This window comes from Diabrotica virgifera, chromosome 6 (assembly GCF_917563875.1).
Source record: "Diabrotica virgifera virgifera chromosome 6, PGI_DIABVI_V3a".
Taxonomy (NCBI): domain Eukaryota; kingdom Metazoa; phylum Arthropoda; class Insecta; order Coleoptera; family Chrysomelidae; genus Diabrotica; species Diabrotica virgifera.
In genome coordinates, this window is record NC_065448.1 from 142,432,428 (window position 1) to 142,451,600 (window position 19,173).

Here is a 19,173-nt window from a genome sequence, read left to right on the forward strand (position 1 = left end):
TAGTTATCTACAATCTGCATTTCAAAGTACTGATGAGTTGTGGGATTTTGTTTTTCACAAGTGGCCAGCTCAGTCATGGATTGGTCTATGTCTAACAATTTTAAATTGTGAGCAATAAAAGTTACCTTACGAGCCCGTTCGACAATGAGCCGGTTTTTTTAGAGGAGTGGATAAAAAACCATAAGTACTGAAACTTCTTTCAGTCGCTGCACTGGATGAAGGCATGCTTAATATATCAACTACTATTTTAGTTAATTTTGTTCCGAAACATGTACCTTTTCACCATATGATTTAGTCTAGTTTTTCAATTGATTTTACAACGTATGGTTTTTCAAAATATCCCTTCTTAGACCAATAAAGTGCCAAATCTGCCATTATTTCAGACGACTCATCACTATATTTTAAAGTTGCTAAATTATCTACAAACTCAGTTTCCTCAACTTGTTCTTCTCTGCTTAAGCTTAAATGAACACCATTCTAAATATTTGCACGTTAATATGGCATCAAAATAATAAATATTGACACTGTAAACTGTAAACACCCTTGCTATTGGTTCATGGGATTGGCAAAAACAATATACCTACATATTTTTTCAATTATAATAATTTGACCCGTATCTAGTTTTTAATTTTTGTTTCGGTTTTTGAAAATATAGAAAATTTTTGCCGAGAATATTCTCGAGAGAATTTTCTGGCCGAGAATATTCTCGTTCATTCTCTTGAGAATATTCTCTTCTAACATCACTACCCTGAGCACTATTGCTATTGATATTGCATTATAAGTTTCCCTCAGGGCATATAGTAGAGTTTCTGTCTAGTGATTTACAGGAAGCTATTTCAATAAAGCCCCAAAAATAAAATTTGAGTAATGAAAAATCATAGCACGGATAATCTGCAGTCCGTATAATCTGTGCACAGAGAATCTGAGTTCCACTGTAATTGCTACATTTATTTAAAAATAAATTAAAACAAATTATAAAAATAAATTTTTGTAATTTTTCTCTAAAGTTGATGTATTTTGAGTTATTCAAAACTGAAAAAAAAAGAAGAAAAATGACAATTTTCAAGGCTCAAAAATACAAGTATGTATAAAGTATTTTACATTTTTTGAAATTGCGAAGTGCCTAATAAGATCAAACCTTCTTTTATCTTATCAGCTCCGGATAAGAATTTTTGGCAGGTTTTATTCTAAAACATTGATTTTTATTTGTTAATGAAATACTTTTGAGAGGACAAGTGATCAGCATTAACAACCAAAAAAGCAATCTTCTAAAATTAAATATTAAGCCCAAATTACTTACCAGGAATTGATATAAGGTTTAAACTTGAAGTTAAGCAGTTTGTGATTTCAAAAATAATATTTTAGTTGTGTTTTTTAGTCTTCAAAATCATAATTTTTCGTTTTTTTTTTCAGTTTAAATTGTTTATACAACTCCAAAACGATCAACTTTTGAGAAAAATACTTTTTTGTTTCCAATGATTCAAAAAACCTAAAATAATGTCTGCCCGGGCCAAAAAAATTTTTATAATTTGTTTTAAAATAAATGTAGCATTAACTTCGAAATTACACCATTTAGCTATAGAGAATATTGCATGAAAAATACTCAGTATTTCTTAAGAACTTCAAAACGTAAAAAATATACAGGGCGTTCCAATTGAAATAAGAGAGATCCATTAGATTTCCAGAAAAACAGAAGATCTGACAACAATGCAAATACCACCATAAAATCGGTTGTATTAGAAGACTCTTATTCTCCAAAATCTATAAAAATCTTGCAAGCAGTTTCCAAGATAATTGAGGCATTCGGGCGTTCCATAGATAAAACTGACTGTATTATAATAAAAGTGAGCGGAAGCACCATTACACTAAAGTAGGTACAGCTTTTTAGTTGAATTTTATATTGACAAAACAGAACAGCAAAAAATTTACAATAGCCCTTTTACAACCAAGCTAGATATTATAATGATTGATACTAACCGTTGTTGGGCATGTAAGTACCTATATTTTTATTTTATGAATGTATTTTTCAAAGCTTAATTGAAAATTTAGATGTTTTTAGGGTAAATTATCTTGCATTAAATTGATTAATTTTATTTGGTGTACCTAGTTGGTTTTTGTTTGGTGTAATTTCTTATTAAAAAAATGTTGGTAAGTAAAAGTAAAAAATAAATTAAAAAATACCTTTTATGTACAGTTTACTTAAAAAATATTTGTCTAACATCATACATTAATGTTGTAGGTAATGTATGTAAAAGTAACATTACAATTTGTAGTAATACATTGTCTCTAAAAAATACTGGTTTATTGGGTTTATGCCAATTTAGACAATTATTATTATAGTCTATTTTTAAACTAAGAGGAGTAATTCAAATTTCCCGTGCCGTAAAGCTTGTTTGTAATTGGTCCAACCTCAGGCAAGTTTACTCCACTATTATAAAATTTTGACACTAATGACATTTATAAAATTTTGACACTATTGGTATTTCATAGGTTAATTAAGTTATATACCCTATTCCACGAATATATGTCTGTTTTGGATTATTTCGACAACGAATATTTTATTGGGCAAAATATGAAGAACGAAAATAAATTGCAAATTACATTGCTGTTTATTGGAATAATTATTAGAGCCATTTACTTTCGTACTTCTTGTGTTGCACACTGAAATATTCGTTGTCGTGATAATCAAAAACAGATGTATGTTGGTGGAATGAACCATATCAGCGATTTTTTGTATTTTTCTTTAATTTGTAGATTTTCCTTTGAGTTATTCCTTTAATTTGTAGATTTTTAGTCTACTTTTATATAAAATACAGTTGTTTTTAGAACTCTTTAGCGACATATTAGTATAATATAATATTTATGGATTATGATTGAAGGCTGACATGATCAACCAAAAAAGAAGATGTATTTGGTGATATTTCTAGTGACTTTCTTGGGTGTCTTTTTAGTTTACTCCTCTTGGTTTAAAAACAAAGCTTAGTAAAAATGAATATTGCAAAATGTGGTCTTTATAAAATAAGTGCCAACCAAAAACTGCAATATACAGGGTAGGGTGTAACAAAAAGACAGGTCATAAATTAAATCACATATTCTGGTACCAAAAACAATTTGATTGAACCTAATTTACCTTAGTCCAAATGTGCACAAAAAAAAGTGACAGCCCTTTGAAGTTACAAAATGAAAATAGATTTTTTCCAATATATCAAAAACTATTACAGATATTTTTATTGAAAATGGCCATGTAGGATTCTTATGGCAGGAACATCTTAAAAAAATAACAGTGAAATTTTATTGCCAGTTTTTATCGAGGTATTTTGAACATTTCTAAAAGCCACCATATATTTTTAAATTGTTAAGATTATAGAATATTATTTTCATAATATTATTACTTACCAGGTCTCTATAATCTTAACCCGGGAGTAGTCGCGCTCACTTCTGTAACGTCGATAGTCGCATGTGAGATTCTATCTCAAAATACGAATTTAAAACAAATTTTTATTTTGTACTATTTTTATCTACTTTTTATATTGAAAATATATATTTCTAACAATTTTATTAAAAAAACCTGTGTTAATGGCCACCTGCCAACATCGGCCACCTGTCCTAACGGCCAGTTTAAAAATTTCCCAAACCAATTATATGTAGACTACAAAAACTGGCAATACCGTCCACCTTTCTATATCGGCCAATAGTTCTTTCATTTTTAGTGGCCGTTACTGACAAATTTTACTGTACATATTACGAAAAAGGATGAAATGTGAGATTCTATCTAATAGCGCGACTACTCGCAGGTTAAAGCTAATTGGCTCTTCCCAAAGCCATAAATTCCATAAAAAGAAGAAGAAAAAAAATTCCTACGCATTACTACACCCTTCCTCGAGGCACTTACGAAATTTTTTCAAAATTGCAAAATTTTTCATCAAGTTATCACGAAAAAGGATAAAAATTGAAATTCTATCTCACCGCGTGACTACTCACGGGTTAACCATTTAAAAATATCCGTTGGATTTTACAAATGTTTAAAATATCTCAATAAAAACTGGCTTATCAAAAAAGTACTGAGAGGCAAACAAGTTTTAAAAACATTGTGTTTAACTAATAGTACCAGGATAATAATAATTTAATCTGTACACATTTATTTAAGGGGTTTAAGGGAACAAAGCCTTCATAAAATTTTTATGGTTTTTTTGTGGGGTGCACAAATTTTACTGTTATTTTTTTAAGATGTTCTTGCTAAAAGAAAGCCACATGTCCATTTTCAATAAAAAATCTATACCTAATATTTTTTGATATATATAGGATATATATCGTCGTCGACACAAGAAAAACTCGTAACTCCATTTTCAATAATTTTTCAGGAGAGCCTAAAAACAGTAATTTAGAAGAACATGTAACTCCAAGATGGGTTGATAAAATAAAATATGGGAAACCATGTAACTCCAGCGATAGTTTAAAGCAACAAAAATTGCTTTATTTTTAAATCGTACTAAAAACATTTATTACCCAAATCAACTTGTTTTATCTTACTTCCTTACAGATGTAAAATTAGAACTTAAAAACCTCTATTTTACTCCAAAAAAACAAATCAAATCAACGGCAATAATCACTTAGCTGACTTAGCAGAAGGAGTTGCGTGTTTTACTAACATAATTTTTTGACAAGGGAGATACCTGCTTTTCTAGTATACATTTTAAAATTAGAAATCTACATTTAAATGACGTATTATTTGTCGGATAGCTAGAATAGGTGATTGGCTAATGGATGGCAGTAAAATCTCATTTTAAGTAAAAATTGGAGTTACGCGGTTTTCTTGTGTCGACGACGATATAGGAAAAAATCTATTTTTATGTTATAACTTCAAAGGGCTGTTCAATCAAACTATTTTTGATTCCAGAATATGTGATTTTATGACATTCCTTTTTGTCACACCCTGTATATTTGAATCAAAATAGTTTAAGATATTTTCTCAGCATACATAGGTAGGTACATTTTTGGATTTATTAGATTATCTACTGTTTTCAGATCTTAAAGTTTGGAGGAGTGTCTTAGGCAAATTGTTTCCTTATAGTAAACCACTTTAGAAAACTATGGGCTTTTCTGAATTGAATTGCTTAGATATTATGCTTAATTTGCTGGTATTTAAAATTACGATTTTATAGCATACCTATTAAATGTAAATATGTATTAAAGATTTCAGTCTTACATTAATTAATAAAACAAGAGACAAATATATTTTAAAAAGATTATGATATACACTGTAATAACCATTATTGTTTTCCATCGCGTCACCATGACAACGCGTCATGCGAACCTGTTATATAAACAATGTAAAAGTTGTCCTTTAGCCCTTAAATTCCCATTTATTAAAATCTTAGCTTTTAAATATAACTCTTCATTCAAATCTAAGTATTACAGAATCCGTCGATGATGTATTGCACATATTTGAAAGTACCGTTATTAGTCGGCGTGGTAGAATAACATGTTCTTTGCAAAGGGCTAGTTTTACTTGTTATTTAAAGAGTAAACCAGGAATTAGTCACATCGTAAATATTTCTCGCAATTGTTTACGTCATCTACCAACCCGTTGTAAAAAACAAACAAGAATTTGCCGCGCCTACTGTTTTTATTGCAATTGCATTGTTTGAAATTTGCGAAAAACGGTAATATTTCCCTGTCACGACTTTATTGGAAAGTTTTTAAGAACCATGTAGCTTGAAATTATTTAAACAATTATGCACATTTTCTCTTACCTAATGATTATTCCTGACTAGCCTCAATTTCCTGACATTTCACACACTTTTTAATAAACACAAAAATTACTTATTCATGTGAAACGGTCCGTTTGATCTACTTGTAACAACAAATAAAAAACTAATAAGCCGCACTTCGACAACAATTTATTTTTGTTTTAAGTTCTATAAACCGATTAAACACTTTATTTAGAACATAAAAAACAACGATAAGCCACTATTTAATTGAATTATTCAAGTTATTCAACAGGTGCCTGTCTACTGGTACTGGTAAAGTATGTTGACATAAGCTTCATAGCCTGCTTTTTAATTTCGATAAATCGACTACCCAAATGATATCGGACGAAATAAATCGAAATATTAAAGTGGAAGAGATTAAAAAGTTATTTTTACACTTTTACCGTTTTAAGCGAAATGAATTGTGTAATGTGAATAAAAAATTAAAGCGACTAGTTATTTATACAAAATATAATTGTTTGTTAAGTTTTTTTACTAAATTAAACCACAGAACACAAACAATCACAAATCTCAATCTCAACTTCGAGAATCGATTCCTTTAAACGATTGTCATTTGTTCGAGCTTCTGTCATATGTCGTATAATCCGTGTGTAAAGGCGGCGCCAGACATGCGGTATTTGGCAAATACTGAACAAGTACTCCCTATTTGCCTATTAGTGTGGAGGGGTTGCTTGCTATTTGGAATTGACCAATTTGGAATTGACCAAAGTGCTTGTCGAATATTTGTCGTGTTCCCGTATGTTTTCGGTCAAGTCGGTCTTTTCAACACTTCAAAGTAAACAAATATTCGCCGGTTGAATATTCTTCTTTGAATATATATTATTCTCATTTACATATTCGTGAAAGCAAAGAATACATATCTCATAGGGAGATATGTATTCTTTGGTGAAAGCATAAGCAAGTTTTTAAATGTTGGGTTAAAGTTTATATCTAATTTAATTTATTTAATCGTTTATTAAAGTAAGTACTTTAGTTATTGCTAGAGAATGTAAAAAATACTGAAAATAGTAAATATAGAGTAGACCAATGAAAGTATTTTACAATTTTTGGATGTATATGAAAATGAACATTCTTTTAAATCATAAAAACGAAATGATGTTTACGATGCATGAAAACGAATACACGTTAAGATCGATAAGAAATGCACGATATGCGAGTTAAAAAAGAAAAAGGAATCATTAATAGCATCATTTAGAGCCCGTTCGCAAAAAGCAAAACAAAGCTTAAAAAGTGGTTTGATTAAGTGACACCATCTTCTCATTCTTGGCTTTTTAATAATAAACTTCCACCAGACTTAATGACAATAAAAGCGGCTAAATTTATAAAGGCCGCGTCTCACCATCAAATAATTTGATCAAACAGTTTGAGCAAACTCCGGAAGTACGTCAAAGTGACGTCACAATTGCAGTTTTTTTGAAATTCTAAAAATCTGTGCTCTCACTATCAGTCTAGTTTTATCAAATTTTTTGTATTGAGTTGTCTAACTTGTTTGTACTTTATTTAAAATTAAAATTTTTCATTATCCACAATGAACACTCAGGATGTGACGTCACTAACTGTCACTTTCAGTTTTCTCAAACCAGTTTGATCAAATTATTTGATGGTGGGACGCGGCCTTAAGAAGCTCTGTATCAATAACCGTTATGTACATACCTACATTTTTTGTTCGTTTAGAATATATTTGTTGTTCTAACAGTGATTCTATACACGAAAAATCTCGAATATGTGGTGCAAGGTGCTTGTCGTTTAACGAACACTTTCATGAACACTCAACTATTTGATATTTAGCAAGCACTTGTTCAGTATTTGCCAAATACCGCATGTCTGGCGCCGCCTTAATGTTCAGAGATATGTCAAGAAGATCATTGGTAATGTTTCCTATTCTGTGGCATAGGCATAGAGCACGGTCTTAAACGTTACTACGGTTGCCCAGATAGACTAACCAATGAACATTAAAGGTGCGATTACGTCACGAGTGTACTGTAATTTGAATCATGATTTTTTTCGAATCCTGAGAAAACTAATAAATATTTTTAAAAAATTTTAACGCAGAATGAAAGACTAAATTATTATCGAGGGCCGAAAGTCCCTTAGAGTAAATAAACAGTTTCTTTTGAATGAAATATTTGCAGTTAAAAATCACACTTCTCTTTTATTTTCAGCCCTGTAACTTATTAAAATACACATTATAGAAGTTTTCAGGGACTTTCGGCCCTCGATAATAATGTAGTCTTTCATTCTGCGTTTAAATTTTTCAAAAATATTTACTTGTTTTCTCAGGATTCGAAAAAAATGAATATATTTAAAAAACTAATGAGAATTTTGACGTGCGTCAAAATTTTGCATTTTGCTCCTTCCCCTTAATCGGTATTTATACAGTGCGTCCATAAAGTAACGCATAAATTCATTATGTTGTAAACCGGCGACTTTGAGGAAAAATCCCGAAACAGGTCGATTTTTATTTTTAAATTGCGATTTTTTGGCAATATATCATACTAGTGACGTCATCCATCTGGGCGTGATGACGTAATCGATGATTTTTTTAAATGAGAATAGGGGTCATATGATAGCTCATTTGAAAGGGCATTCAATTCTCTATTCAAAAATATAAACACTAACATAATTATTTATACAGGGTGTTCAAAAAAAGTTAAAATAAATAATTTGAGACAAAAGAAGAATAATATGTAATTTATTTAATTCAAAATACGTTTTCCTGTTGTCCTAAAAAATGGAAAAAAATGTTTATTTGACAAATAAATATTCTTTTTTACTTAAATTCAATGTTAAAACTGCCACCCACCTGCCTCATGCCAGTTTAAACATATTCGTTTAAGTTAAACTCAATGTATATTTTTCAAATAAATTTTTGTAGCAGTAAAATGTATTAAAAATTAAATAAAAATCCATACATTCATCTTTTTGTGTCAATTAATTTAATAAAAAAAAAATAATTTGGGACCCTGTATAAATAATTATGTAAATGTTTATATTAGTAAACAAAGAATTAAATTCCCTTTCAAATGAGCTATCACATGAACCCTATTCTCATTAAAAAATAATCGATTACGTCATCACGCCCAGATTAATGACGTCACTAGTATGATATATATGCCAACAAATTGTAATTTAAAAATAAAAATCGACCTGTTTCGGGATATTTCCTCAAAATCGCCGATTTACGAAATAATGAATTTATGCGTTACTTTATGGACGCACTGTATGTCTTTGATGTATGGAAAATAGTAAAGATAGTTAAGAAATAAAGATGTTTAGTGGATTATAATACCTACAGTCGGAAAAATGAAAGAATACCCATGAACGAACATATAAAACACGCTGTATTGTCCTGTCACCGTGTCACAAAGAAAATTGCCCAGCGCAAGTACATGTAATAATAATTATTACATGTACTTGCGCTGGCCAATTTTTTGTACGACACGGTGACAGGAAAATACAGCGTATGTTATATGTTCGTTCATGGGTATTCTTTCCTTTTTCCTACTGTACATAATTATGGAAAACTGTTGATATTTATCCATGCAATATTTACGGAAATCTAGGACTTCAATCTCCATTCCACACTGAAAATTTGTCGATGAATTTCCATTAATACTGGAACTGGAAAAACTATTGAATACATACTATCCTTAGAGGTCAGCTAGGAATATGTAAATTAGAATTACTTGTATAATTTATTGTAAGAATTTAAATAATAGGTACCTAATAAATTTGGCCACACTACAGCCTGTAGCTGGCATTCTAAAATATCATCAACATTATTTTTACGTTAATACATAATGAAATTTTAACGTTTTAACCTACCTTATAAATAAATATTCTCATTTAAACTCCTACTCATCGTTGATGATCGTTGTACCAGGGCCGTAACTACCATTGGGGCAACCGGGGCAGCGCCCCGGGGCCCCCAGCCAATGGGGGCCCGAAGGGGCCCCTTTTTCTTTGGCCTTACATAAATTTTAACGAGGAATATAAAAATATGTATTTTAAAAGCCGATCCCAACGAAATATTTTCAACTGACACAATTTTAAAAAGATCTTACAGGGGCACCCTAGACGTAGGGCAACATAAAGTTTTAATTTTTCGCTGGGAAAATTAGTATTTTTGACTAAAATGCAATTGGAACAGAACAGGGACTTTGAGGCCTGGGCGAAGCTGGGGCCCCTGAGACCGTAACATAACAACTTAAATTATTACTTAGGGAATTAGTTATTATTGCGTAATAAAACCTAAAATGCCATTGGAAGAGGGGGCCTGGGCTAAGTTACAACAAGTCCAGGAAGGGGTGCCTCAGGGAAGTATTTAATTGCCCATACCATATAACATTTTTGTTTCAGATTTGCCAACAGATGTAAGAACATTGTAGCCGAATAGTGAAATTAACATTATAGTATCTTTTTTTTATGAAAACAGAAAAGATGTTACATTGATGGTACATACTTGCAAAATTATTTAGCTTAAAATAAGGTGATATAATTTTTTTTTGTGTTGGTCTAAAATAGCAATATGAAGGTACAAGAAATTTCAGTCATTAAAATACGTTTCCAAGGGGTTAAATATTAAACATTTTTCTGGAATCCCCTCCTTCCGCTGGGGGTAAACTCCCAGACCCCCCGGTAGAGGGCCATCAGATGACGTTTGCCCCGGGGCCCCCAACATCGTAGTTACGGCCCTGCGTTGTACATCGTTCCTATTTAGGAAAGATGTACAACTTTCATAAATAATTCAAAATAAGCTTTTACGGGAAACAACACCAAAATTACAAATACAAAAATATAAAGTAAACTAGGATATTACCGGGTGGTGAATTGGAAAACTGGCCATAGGAAACTCGGACATCTTGGATATTAGTGCACCCTAATATGTCTGTGTAGATTTTGGCATTGGATCCGACCATCACTTGTAACACCGTTGCCGTATCCTCTATTTTTTCATACTATCACGTTACAATTTTTTGTGATATGATACACGAGCGGGACACCCTCAAAAAAGCGATATAAAGTATGAAGAAACCCTTCATACTTTATATTTTCGAGGGTGCTGAAAACGAAAATGAGGATTATTTTAAATTTTATGTGGCGGAACATTGTCAAAATCGCAATTTTAACCTAAAAATAAAAAAAAATGAAATCACGCTTTTTGCGTTTACCTCGCTACAACTCTGTTCCATTTTAATATTCTTTTTCTGAAATTTTTACAGTCTAACATTTCTAAAGACTGCTTCAAGTTTTTATTCTTATCATGATAAAGGTTATGAATTTTTCAAAGAAAAAGGTGCGGATTTGTGCATTGCAAAGTTTAATCGCAAAAGTTGTGTGACGAAGTTTAAAATTTAGCTTCTTAACCACGTTTATTTGAAAGTAGAGAGTACAAAGAAGTTTTCTGGTAAGTTTTAGATCAAAATGTTTTATAGAAAAAAAAAAAAAAAATAGTGCAACTTTTCATGTCGACATTAGAAATCCCCAATATGACGCTTATTTTTTGAGGGACAGACAATCTATGTCTAATTTCTCACCTTTAGTACTATCCTTGGATTATAAGCTTTCATTTGACACCTCATTTGTCATTCTACCTAGTATAATGACGGAGAAGTAAACGTTCTTATTCTATTATTCTTGTAGGTACATTTAACATTGATTGAAATTATGAAAGAAATGGCATGGCAACACTGTGACGCACAAACATAAGATTCAGGTGTGCATTACATAGGGTGCACTAATATCCAAGATGTCCGGAAACTCAATGTAAAATTTTAAACTGTTGAATTCCTCCTTCCCTAATTATTTTACATAAAAAGACTTTAGAAGCTATTTCTAGAGATAATTAGATTGAAATATGTATTGAAAACAACTGTTAAAATTGTTTTACAAATTAAACATATTCCAAAATTTAGTAAAAATTCGTTTTTCAGCCCAAAATTAGGCCACACACAGTGCAATGTCACAATCAAATAATTATTTTTACATTTTTGAACTGTCAATATTTTTATTTTATCATTAAAAGGAATACAGTTGATAAGATAACCTCAGCTGCGGAGAAAATATTAATAATAAAGATTTTTATTCAGTCAATGGTGTGAGCACTGTCAGTTAAATAGTAACGTGTGGCCTAACTTTTATACCTACTGTGGCAAATGTATTATATTTTTCAAAATTTTGGAATGCGTTTAAATCGTAGAACAATTTTAACATTTGATTTTAATGCAGATTTCAATTCTCTACAAATATACTCTCATGACTTTTGATGTAAAATAACAGGAATTCAACAGTTTAGAATTTTACAAAATCGTAGAACAATTTTAACATTTGATTTTAATACAGATTTCAATTCTCCACAAATATACTCTCATGACTTTTGATGTAGGGAAGCAGGAATTCAACAGTTTAGAATTTTACATTGAGTTTCCTATGGCCCGTTTTACGATTCACCACCCGGTATAAGATAAAATGTGTAGTATTTGTCTTATTATTTAATAATAACACAAATACTACACATATATACACAATTACACATTCAATGATCGAAAATCATTTAAAAATATGTGATTCTGTACTCTTGTGACGTAAAGTCAAAAATTGAAGTCTCCCACCACCGTCGATCTGGGCAACCGTAGTATGTCCGTGTAAGAACCTTAGAATATAAAAAAACAGGAAGGAGTCTTTCATATATCAACAACACCTTAAATTTCTAGCGGAACCGGCCATCTTGAACGTCTGTGGATGACTCATAAGTTTTTGTCAACGAGGTAGAAGGTGTTTGTGTATTGGATCAGCTGTGTGCATAGGCGTACCATCTGGTAAAGCTCCTGTATATGCAATCAATTAACTGAAGTTATTAGTATAATAAAATGTTATTTAACTGACTTTTCAACAAAATATTATATTAATACGTATTTTCTCTTGATCTGTAGCTGTTTGTTTAACATAAAAGATGTAATAAAATCGTTAAGAATTTCTTTTCTTCCCTCTTTCAAAGGTACGTCACTGGAGGTAGAAAGCAAATCTGACAGCTGATCGCCATTTGCAACCTCCTTCCTGGCTCGTAGTCATTTCGCATTGTACTCCTTCCTGACTTATTTTATATTCTAAGGTAAGAACCGTGGACATAGAGTAGGAAATTGTTACCTATCTGTGGCATAGGCAGATATATGTAAAGAAAATAGATCTGGCTAGGGATATGCCACTCAATACATCGGGGTGTAACGCCGATATCAAGTACGGTGGTCTAGCTATCTTTGTCTGTCGTGCGAGTGTTAGCGTATCTACCAAGAGGTGGAAGTAATGGAACGACAGTTACACAGAGGCGGCAGCCATCATATGCTAGAGAGAGAAAGTTAAGCGCCGGTAGAGAGAGATAGATAGACCACCGACCCGAACTGCTCCGCGTTACGCTATTTTTCCGAGTTGGCCAAATCTATGTGTATAAGATCTTTGGGCATAGGATTGTCCCATATCACCTGGGCCCTGCTGATTTTCAATCAAATTTCGACACTAAACAAGTCGCTTTCAATATGGCGACGTCGAAATGCGACTGTGCGAGCCTTGTGGATTTTCGTTGAACTAACGAAATGATGTCATCAAATTGCGACCTATCGAAATTAATAGCGACTTTAAAAAAGTGGTCGCTATATATAATTTCGATGTCGAAATTATTTGACACGGAGATGAATGAATGGCCAAAAGCGAGGTTAGGTTTAGTTTAGATGTGTTTTGTTTATTTCTTGCAAGGAAAACTAAATAGTCTGGGCTGATTATCGGAGAATAGGCCATTTTTGGGAAAAGTTATTCCAGCAATTTTATTGCTGGAATCGAATTATAAGATCCTATATATGTATTAATAATATAGGTATGCAAAATCCTCAGATAGTGTGCTACTTTTTTTATAAACAAAATGGCGCCCGAAAATCGTGTTTTTTTCAATTACCTATTGCTCTATAACTCGGAAGATTTTAATTTTACAACAAAACACCCAAATAAAAATTCACCGTGATTAAATTCTGCATAGAGATGTGTTTTTCCCGATCTGCTCGGATAAAAATTTTTCTCGAAAAATGCGGGTTTTCCCAACAAAATCTTTAATTTTCAAATAAAGTTTTAGATAAGTAATTATTTACCAATAATTAAATAATTTGGTGACTTAAAAGCCTTCTTGGCTTAGATTATAGTTCCAGAAGCTGATGAAAATTAAACGAATATTTTAGCAACAATTCAATTGTTAATTAATAATTTACGGTCGCAATAATAATCAAAATAATTATGATACACTCATCAAACTTTGAAATCTTATAAAGATAAGATACCTATTTAACATTTTGTCGACAAAATACAAATTTTTAATTTTTTTGCATAATCTTTAAATGTTTAAAAAAATAGTTATAAACAAATTAACGTTTATCAGAAAGTTTTTATTATATTGTAATTTTAAAAAATAGCTAAAATGCGCATTTCAAATATCTTGAAAATGAATGTTTAAAACTTTTTTGCAACCATTTGCAAAAAAGTTATGAAACAGCAAAGTAAACATACGATTACTACAGTGTTTATAATTATTTTTAATTCTTTCAAAGCGTAGAAGTGAGTTTAAAGTACAAGCTAATTATTTACAAATAAATATCGATTATCAGTTTAACGGATATACAGGGTGTAACAAAAATACAGGTCATAAATTAAATCACATATTCTGAGACCAAAAATAGTTCGAATGAACCTAACTTACCTTAGTACAAATATGCACATAAAAAAAGTTATAGCCCTTTGAAGTTACAAAATGAAAATCGATTTTTTCGAATATATCGAAAACTATTAGAGATTTTTTATTGAAAATAGATATGTGGCATTCTTACGGCAGGAGCATCTTAAAGAAAAATTATAGTGAAATTTGTGCTCCCCATAGAAATTTTATGGGGGTTTTGTTCCCTTAAACCCCCCAAACTTTTCTGTACGTTCAAATTAAATTATTATTGTGGTACCATTAGTTAAATTCAATATTTTTAAAACTTTTTTGGCTCTTAGTATTTTTTAGATATAGCAGTTTTTATCGAGTTGCGGCTTCTTTTTTAATATGTTTACATAAAAATTTTATGGGGGTTTTGTTCCTTTAAACCCCCCAAATGTTTGTGTACGCTCCAATTAAACTATTACTGCGATACCATTAGTTAAACAAAATGTTTTTAAAACTTTTTTGCCTCTTTGTATTTTTTCAAGAAGGCCACTTTTATCGAGATGTGGCTTCTTTTTTAATACGGTTCAAAATATACCTAAAAATGTAAATCATACATAAATTTTCATATTTTTACCAAGTCTCCATAATCGTACTTAACCCTGTACAAATATGTGGTGCATTTGACAAATATTTAAAATATCTCGATAAAAACTGAATTTTCGAGAAAGTACTAAGAGCCAAAAAAGTTTTAAAAATATTGTGTTTAAGTAATGGTACTACAATAACAATTTATTTGGAACGTACACAAAAGTTTTGGGGGGTTTAAAGGAACTAAACCCCCCATAAAATTTTTATAGGGTGTCCAAATTTCACTATAATTTTCTCTTAAGATAAAAATGCCATATGTCCATTTTCAATAAAAAATCTTTAATAGTTTTCGATATATTGGAAAAAATCGATTTTCATTTTGTAATTTCAAAGGGTTGTAACTTTTTTTATATGCACATTTGTACTAAGGTAAGTTAGGTTCAATCAAACTATTTTTCGTCCCAGAATATGCGATTAAATTTATGACCTGTATTTTCGTTACACCCTGTATTTTAATTAAAGATAAAAGTAGAAAAAATAGAAAGTAGAATAATACAGTACTGTAGCTAAAATTTTCACTCGGAGCGACGACCGGCCGCGCGAGACGTACACTTTTATAAATAATGTATGCTGCGTGTCAGTCGCTTCGAGTGAACATTTTAGCTCCGACTCTGTATCAGGCCTACTTTTGCGCTAAAAATTACAAAAAAAATATTTTTAATCTTTGATTAAAATATATCCATTGCACTAATTTTTGACATACTTTGTGAGTAATTAGATTCACCATAGACTCACTTTTAAGCTTTGAAACAATTAAAACAAATTATAAACAACGGAGCTTTCGTATATTTACTTTGCTGTTTCATAACTTTTTGCAAATGGTTGGAAAAATTTTTTAAAGCATTCATTTTCAAGACCTATGAAATGCGCATTTTAAGTATTTTATAAAATTAGAATATAATAAACAATTTCTGAGAAATGTTAATTTTTTATAACAATTTTTTTTAAACATTTAAAGATTATGCAAAAAATGAAAAATTTATATTTTGTCGACAAAATATTAAATAGGCATCACACCTTTATAATCTTTGATCAATGTCTCATGATTATTTTGGTTGTTATTGCGACTGTAAATTGTTAATTAACAATTGAATTGTTGCTAAAATATTCGTTTCATTTTCACCGGCTTCTGAATTTATAATCTATACCAAGAAAGCTTTATTTCACCAAGCTATATAATTATTGATAAATAATTACTGGCCCAAAAAATTTATTTCAAAATTCGAGATTTTGTTGGGAAAACCCACATTTTCCGAGGAAAATTTTCATCGGAGCAAATCGGAAAAAACATGCTTCTATGTAGAATTAAATTGGGGTGAATTTTTATTTGAGTGTTTTTGGTGTAAAGATAAATCTTCGGAGTTATAGAGCAATAATTGAAAAAATAAGATTTGTCGGCGCCATTTTGTTTATAAAAAAAGTAGCACACTATCTGCGGACTTTCCATACCTATATTAATAATATATAGGATCTTATAATTCGATTCCAGCAATAAAATTGATGGTAAATAACCTTTCTTTGTACTTTACTAATACCCTAATAGCACAAGGACGTCCATTGGACGTCCTTCACGGACTTTAGGGACGTCCGTTTTCGTCCGAGGAACGTCCTTTATACGTCCTATTTTGGTCCAAATGTCGCGCTACCGAACGTCCATCTAAGGTCCGAGGGGACGTATATTGGAACTTAATCGGACGTAAATTGTACCTTAATCGGACGTCCTAGGGGACGTAAATTGGACCTTAATCGGACGTAAATTGGACCTTAATCGGACGTAAATTGGACCTTAATCGGACATAAATTGGACCTTAATCGGACGTCCTAGGGGACGTAAATTGGACCTTAATCGGACGTAAATTGGACCTTAATCGGACGTAAATTGGACCTTAATCGGACGTAAATTGGACCTTAATCGGACATAAATTGGACCTTAATAGGAAGTAAATTGGAACTTAATCGGACGTATATTGGACCTTAATCGGACGTAAATTGGACCTTAATCGGACGTAAATTGGACCTTAATCGGACGTAAATTGGACCTTAATCGGACGTAAATGGGACCTTAAGCGGACGTAAATTGTACCTTAATCGGACGTAAATTGGACCTTAATCGGACGTCCTAGGGGACGTGAATTGGACCTTAACAGGACGTCCAATTTTGGTCCAAAGGCCAAGTTGCCAAACGTCCAATGGAGGTCCACCTAACGTCGGAGGGGACGTTCGGTGGACGTCATTTGGGCATTCATAGGATGTCCCAGTTTGGTCCAATGTCTTGCTGCTGAACATCCATCTAACGTCCTGGAAGGTCATTCGGTGGACGTCTAGCGACGATATTTAGACCTGTGGAGAATGTATTGTGGGAAATAAAAAATATATTTTTTAAGGAACTTATATTTCATTTTATATCAAATTACAATTATTGGATATTACATTATTTACATTAAATTACAATACACTTCTCCAAGAAATTAACGCACCACCTTAAATATGGGGTATATTTGATGTCTCGTATTTCCTAAACCTGTTGTCCCATCTAAGTGATGTTTTTATAATATTATAGCCTAGGCTATAGGTTACCTCCTTAAGCTTGTCATGCACAGGGAGCTATGCTGTAATATATGTATATTATATCATATCGCTCTCTATAGTAATGTGATATAATATATATTACAGTATAGCTCCCTGTGCATGACAAGCATAAGGAGGTAACATATTCTAGGGCCTAGGCTAGAATATTATAAAAAAAATCACTTAGATGCAACAACAGGTTTAGGAAATTCGAGACATCAAAAATGCCCAATTTTTAAGGTGGTGCGTAATGGGCTGTATATACAGGGTGTAACAAAAATACAGGTCATAAATTAAATCACATATTCTGGGACCAAAAATAGTTCAAATGAACCTAACTTACCTTGTAGGTACAAATATGCACATAAAAAAAGGTACAGCCCTTTGAAATTACAAAATGAAAATCGATTTTTTCGATTATATTGAAAACTATTAGCGATTTTTTATTGAAAATGGACATGTGACATGTGGCATTATTATGGCAGGAATATCTTAAAGAAAAATTATGGTGAAATTTGTGCACCCCATAAAAATTTTATGGGGGTTTTGATCCCTTAAATCCTCCCAAACTTTTGTGTATGTTCCAATTCAATTTTATTATTGTGGTACCATTAGTGAAATTCAATATTTTTGTTTCTTAGTATTTTTCAGATAAGGCAGTTTTTATCGAGTTGCGACTTCTTTTTTAATATGTCCACGTAAAAATTTTATGGGGGTTTTGTTCCTTTAAACCCCACAAATGTTTGTGTATGTTCCAATTAAACTATTACTGAGGTACCATTAGTTAAACAGAGTGTTTTCAAAACTTTTTTGTCTCTTTGTATTTTTTCGATAAGGCACGTTTTATCGAGTCTGGCTTCTTTTTTAATATGGTTCAAAATATACCTAAAAATGTAAAGCATAAATAAGTTTGCATATTATTACCAAGTCTCCATAATCGTACTTAACCATATACAAATATGTGGTGGATTTGACAAATATTCAAAATATTTCGATAAAAATTGACTTTTCGAAAAAGCAATAAGAGGCAAAAAAGTTTTTAAAACGTTGTTTAAATGGTAGGTACTACAATAATAATTAAAAAACGTGCACAAAAGCACATTGTTTTCCATACATTGGAAAAAATCACTTTTCATTTTGTAACTTCAAATGAGTGATAAAGGCACAGAGACTTAGATCACGAGGTCACATTGAAAGGATGCCAAAAACGAGGACTCCGAAAAGGGTACTAAACTACACTATAGCTTCAAGAAAGAGAAGAGGAAGACCGGAAAATAGATGGAAGCAAGAGGTCGAAAAAGATTTGGAAAGAATGGTGTTACAGGGTCAGAAAAGAAAAATGAATAAGAGGAAGGAATGGAGAAAAATCACATATCAAGCCAGAGAAGATCTCAGTACATAAAGAAACGTGAAAATGAAGAAAAAAACAAACTTTTCAAGCCATGGGCCTCTAAGGCCCTTGATGCTATTAATATATAACTTCAAAGGGCTGTAACTTTTCTT

At 31.5% G+C, this 19,173-nt stretch overlaps 1 protein-coding gene across 1 annotated transcript in view; it reads right to left on the bottom strand.

Moving 5' to 3' along the window:
• The window catches only part of LOC114336756 (spectrin beta chain, non-erythrocytic 1), a 415,003-nt gene extending 408,966 nt beyond the window's left edge, over nucleotides 1-6,037 (bottom strand). The window contains exon 1 of the mRNA XM_028287129.2: nucleotides 5,754-6,037. The gene's annotated coding sequence lies outside the window, so the exon portion shown is untranslated. The remainder of the gene's footprint in view (nucleotides 1-5,753) is intronic.
• Nucleotides 6,038-19,173: the final 13,136 nt, after the last annotated feature.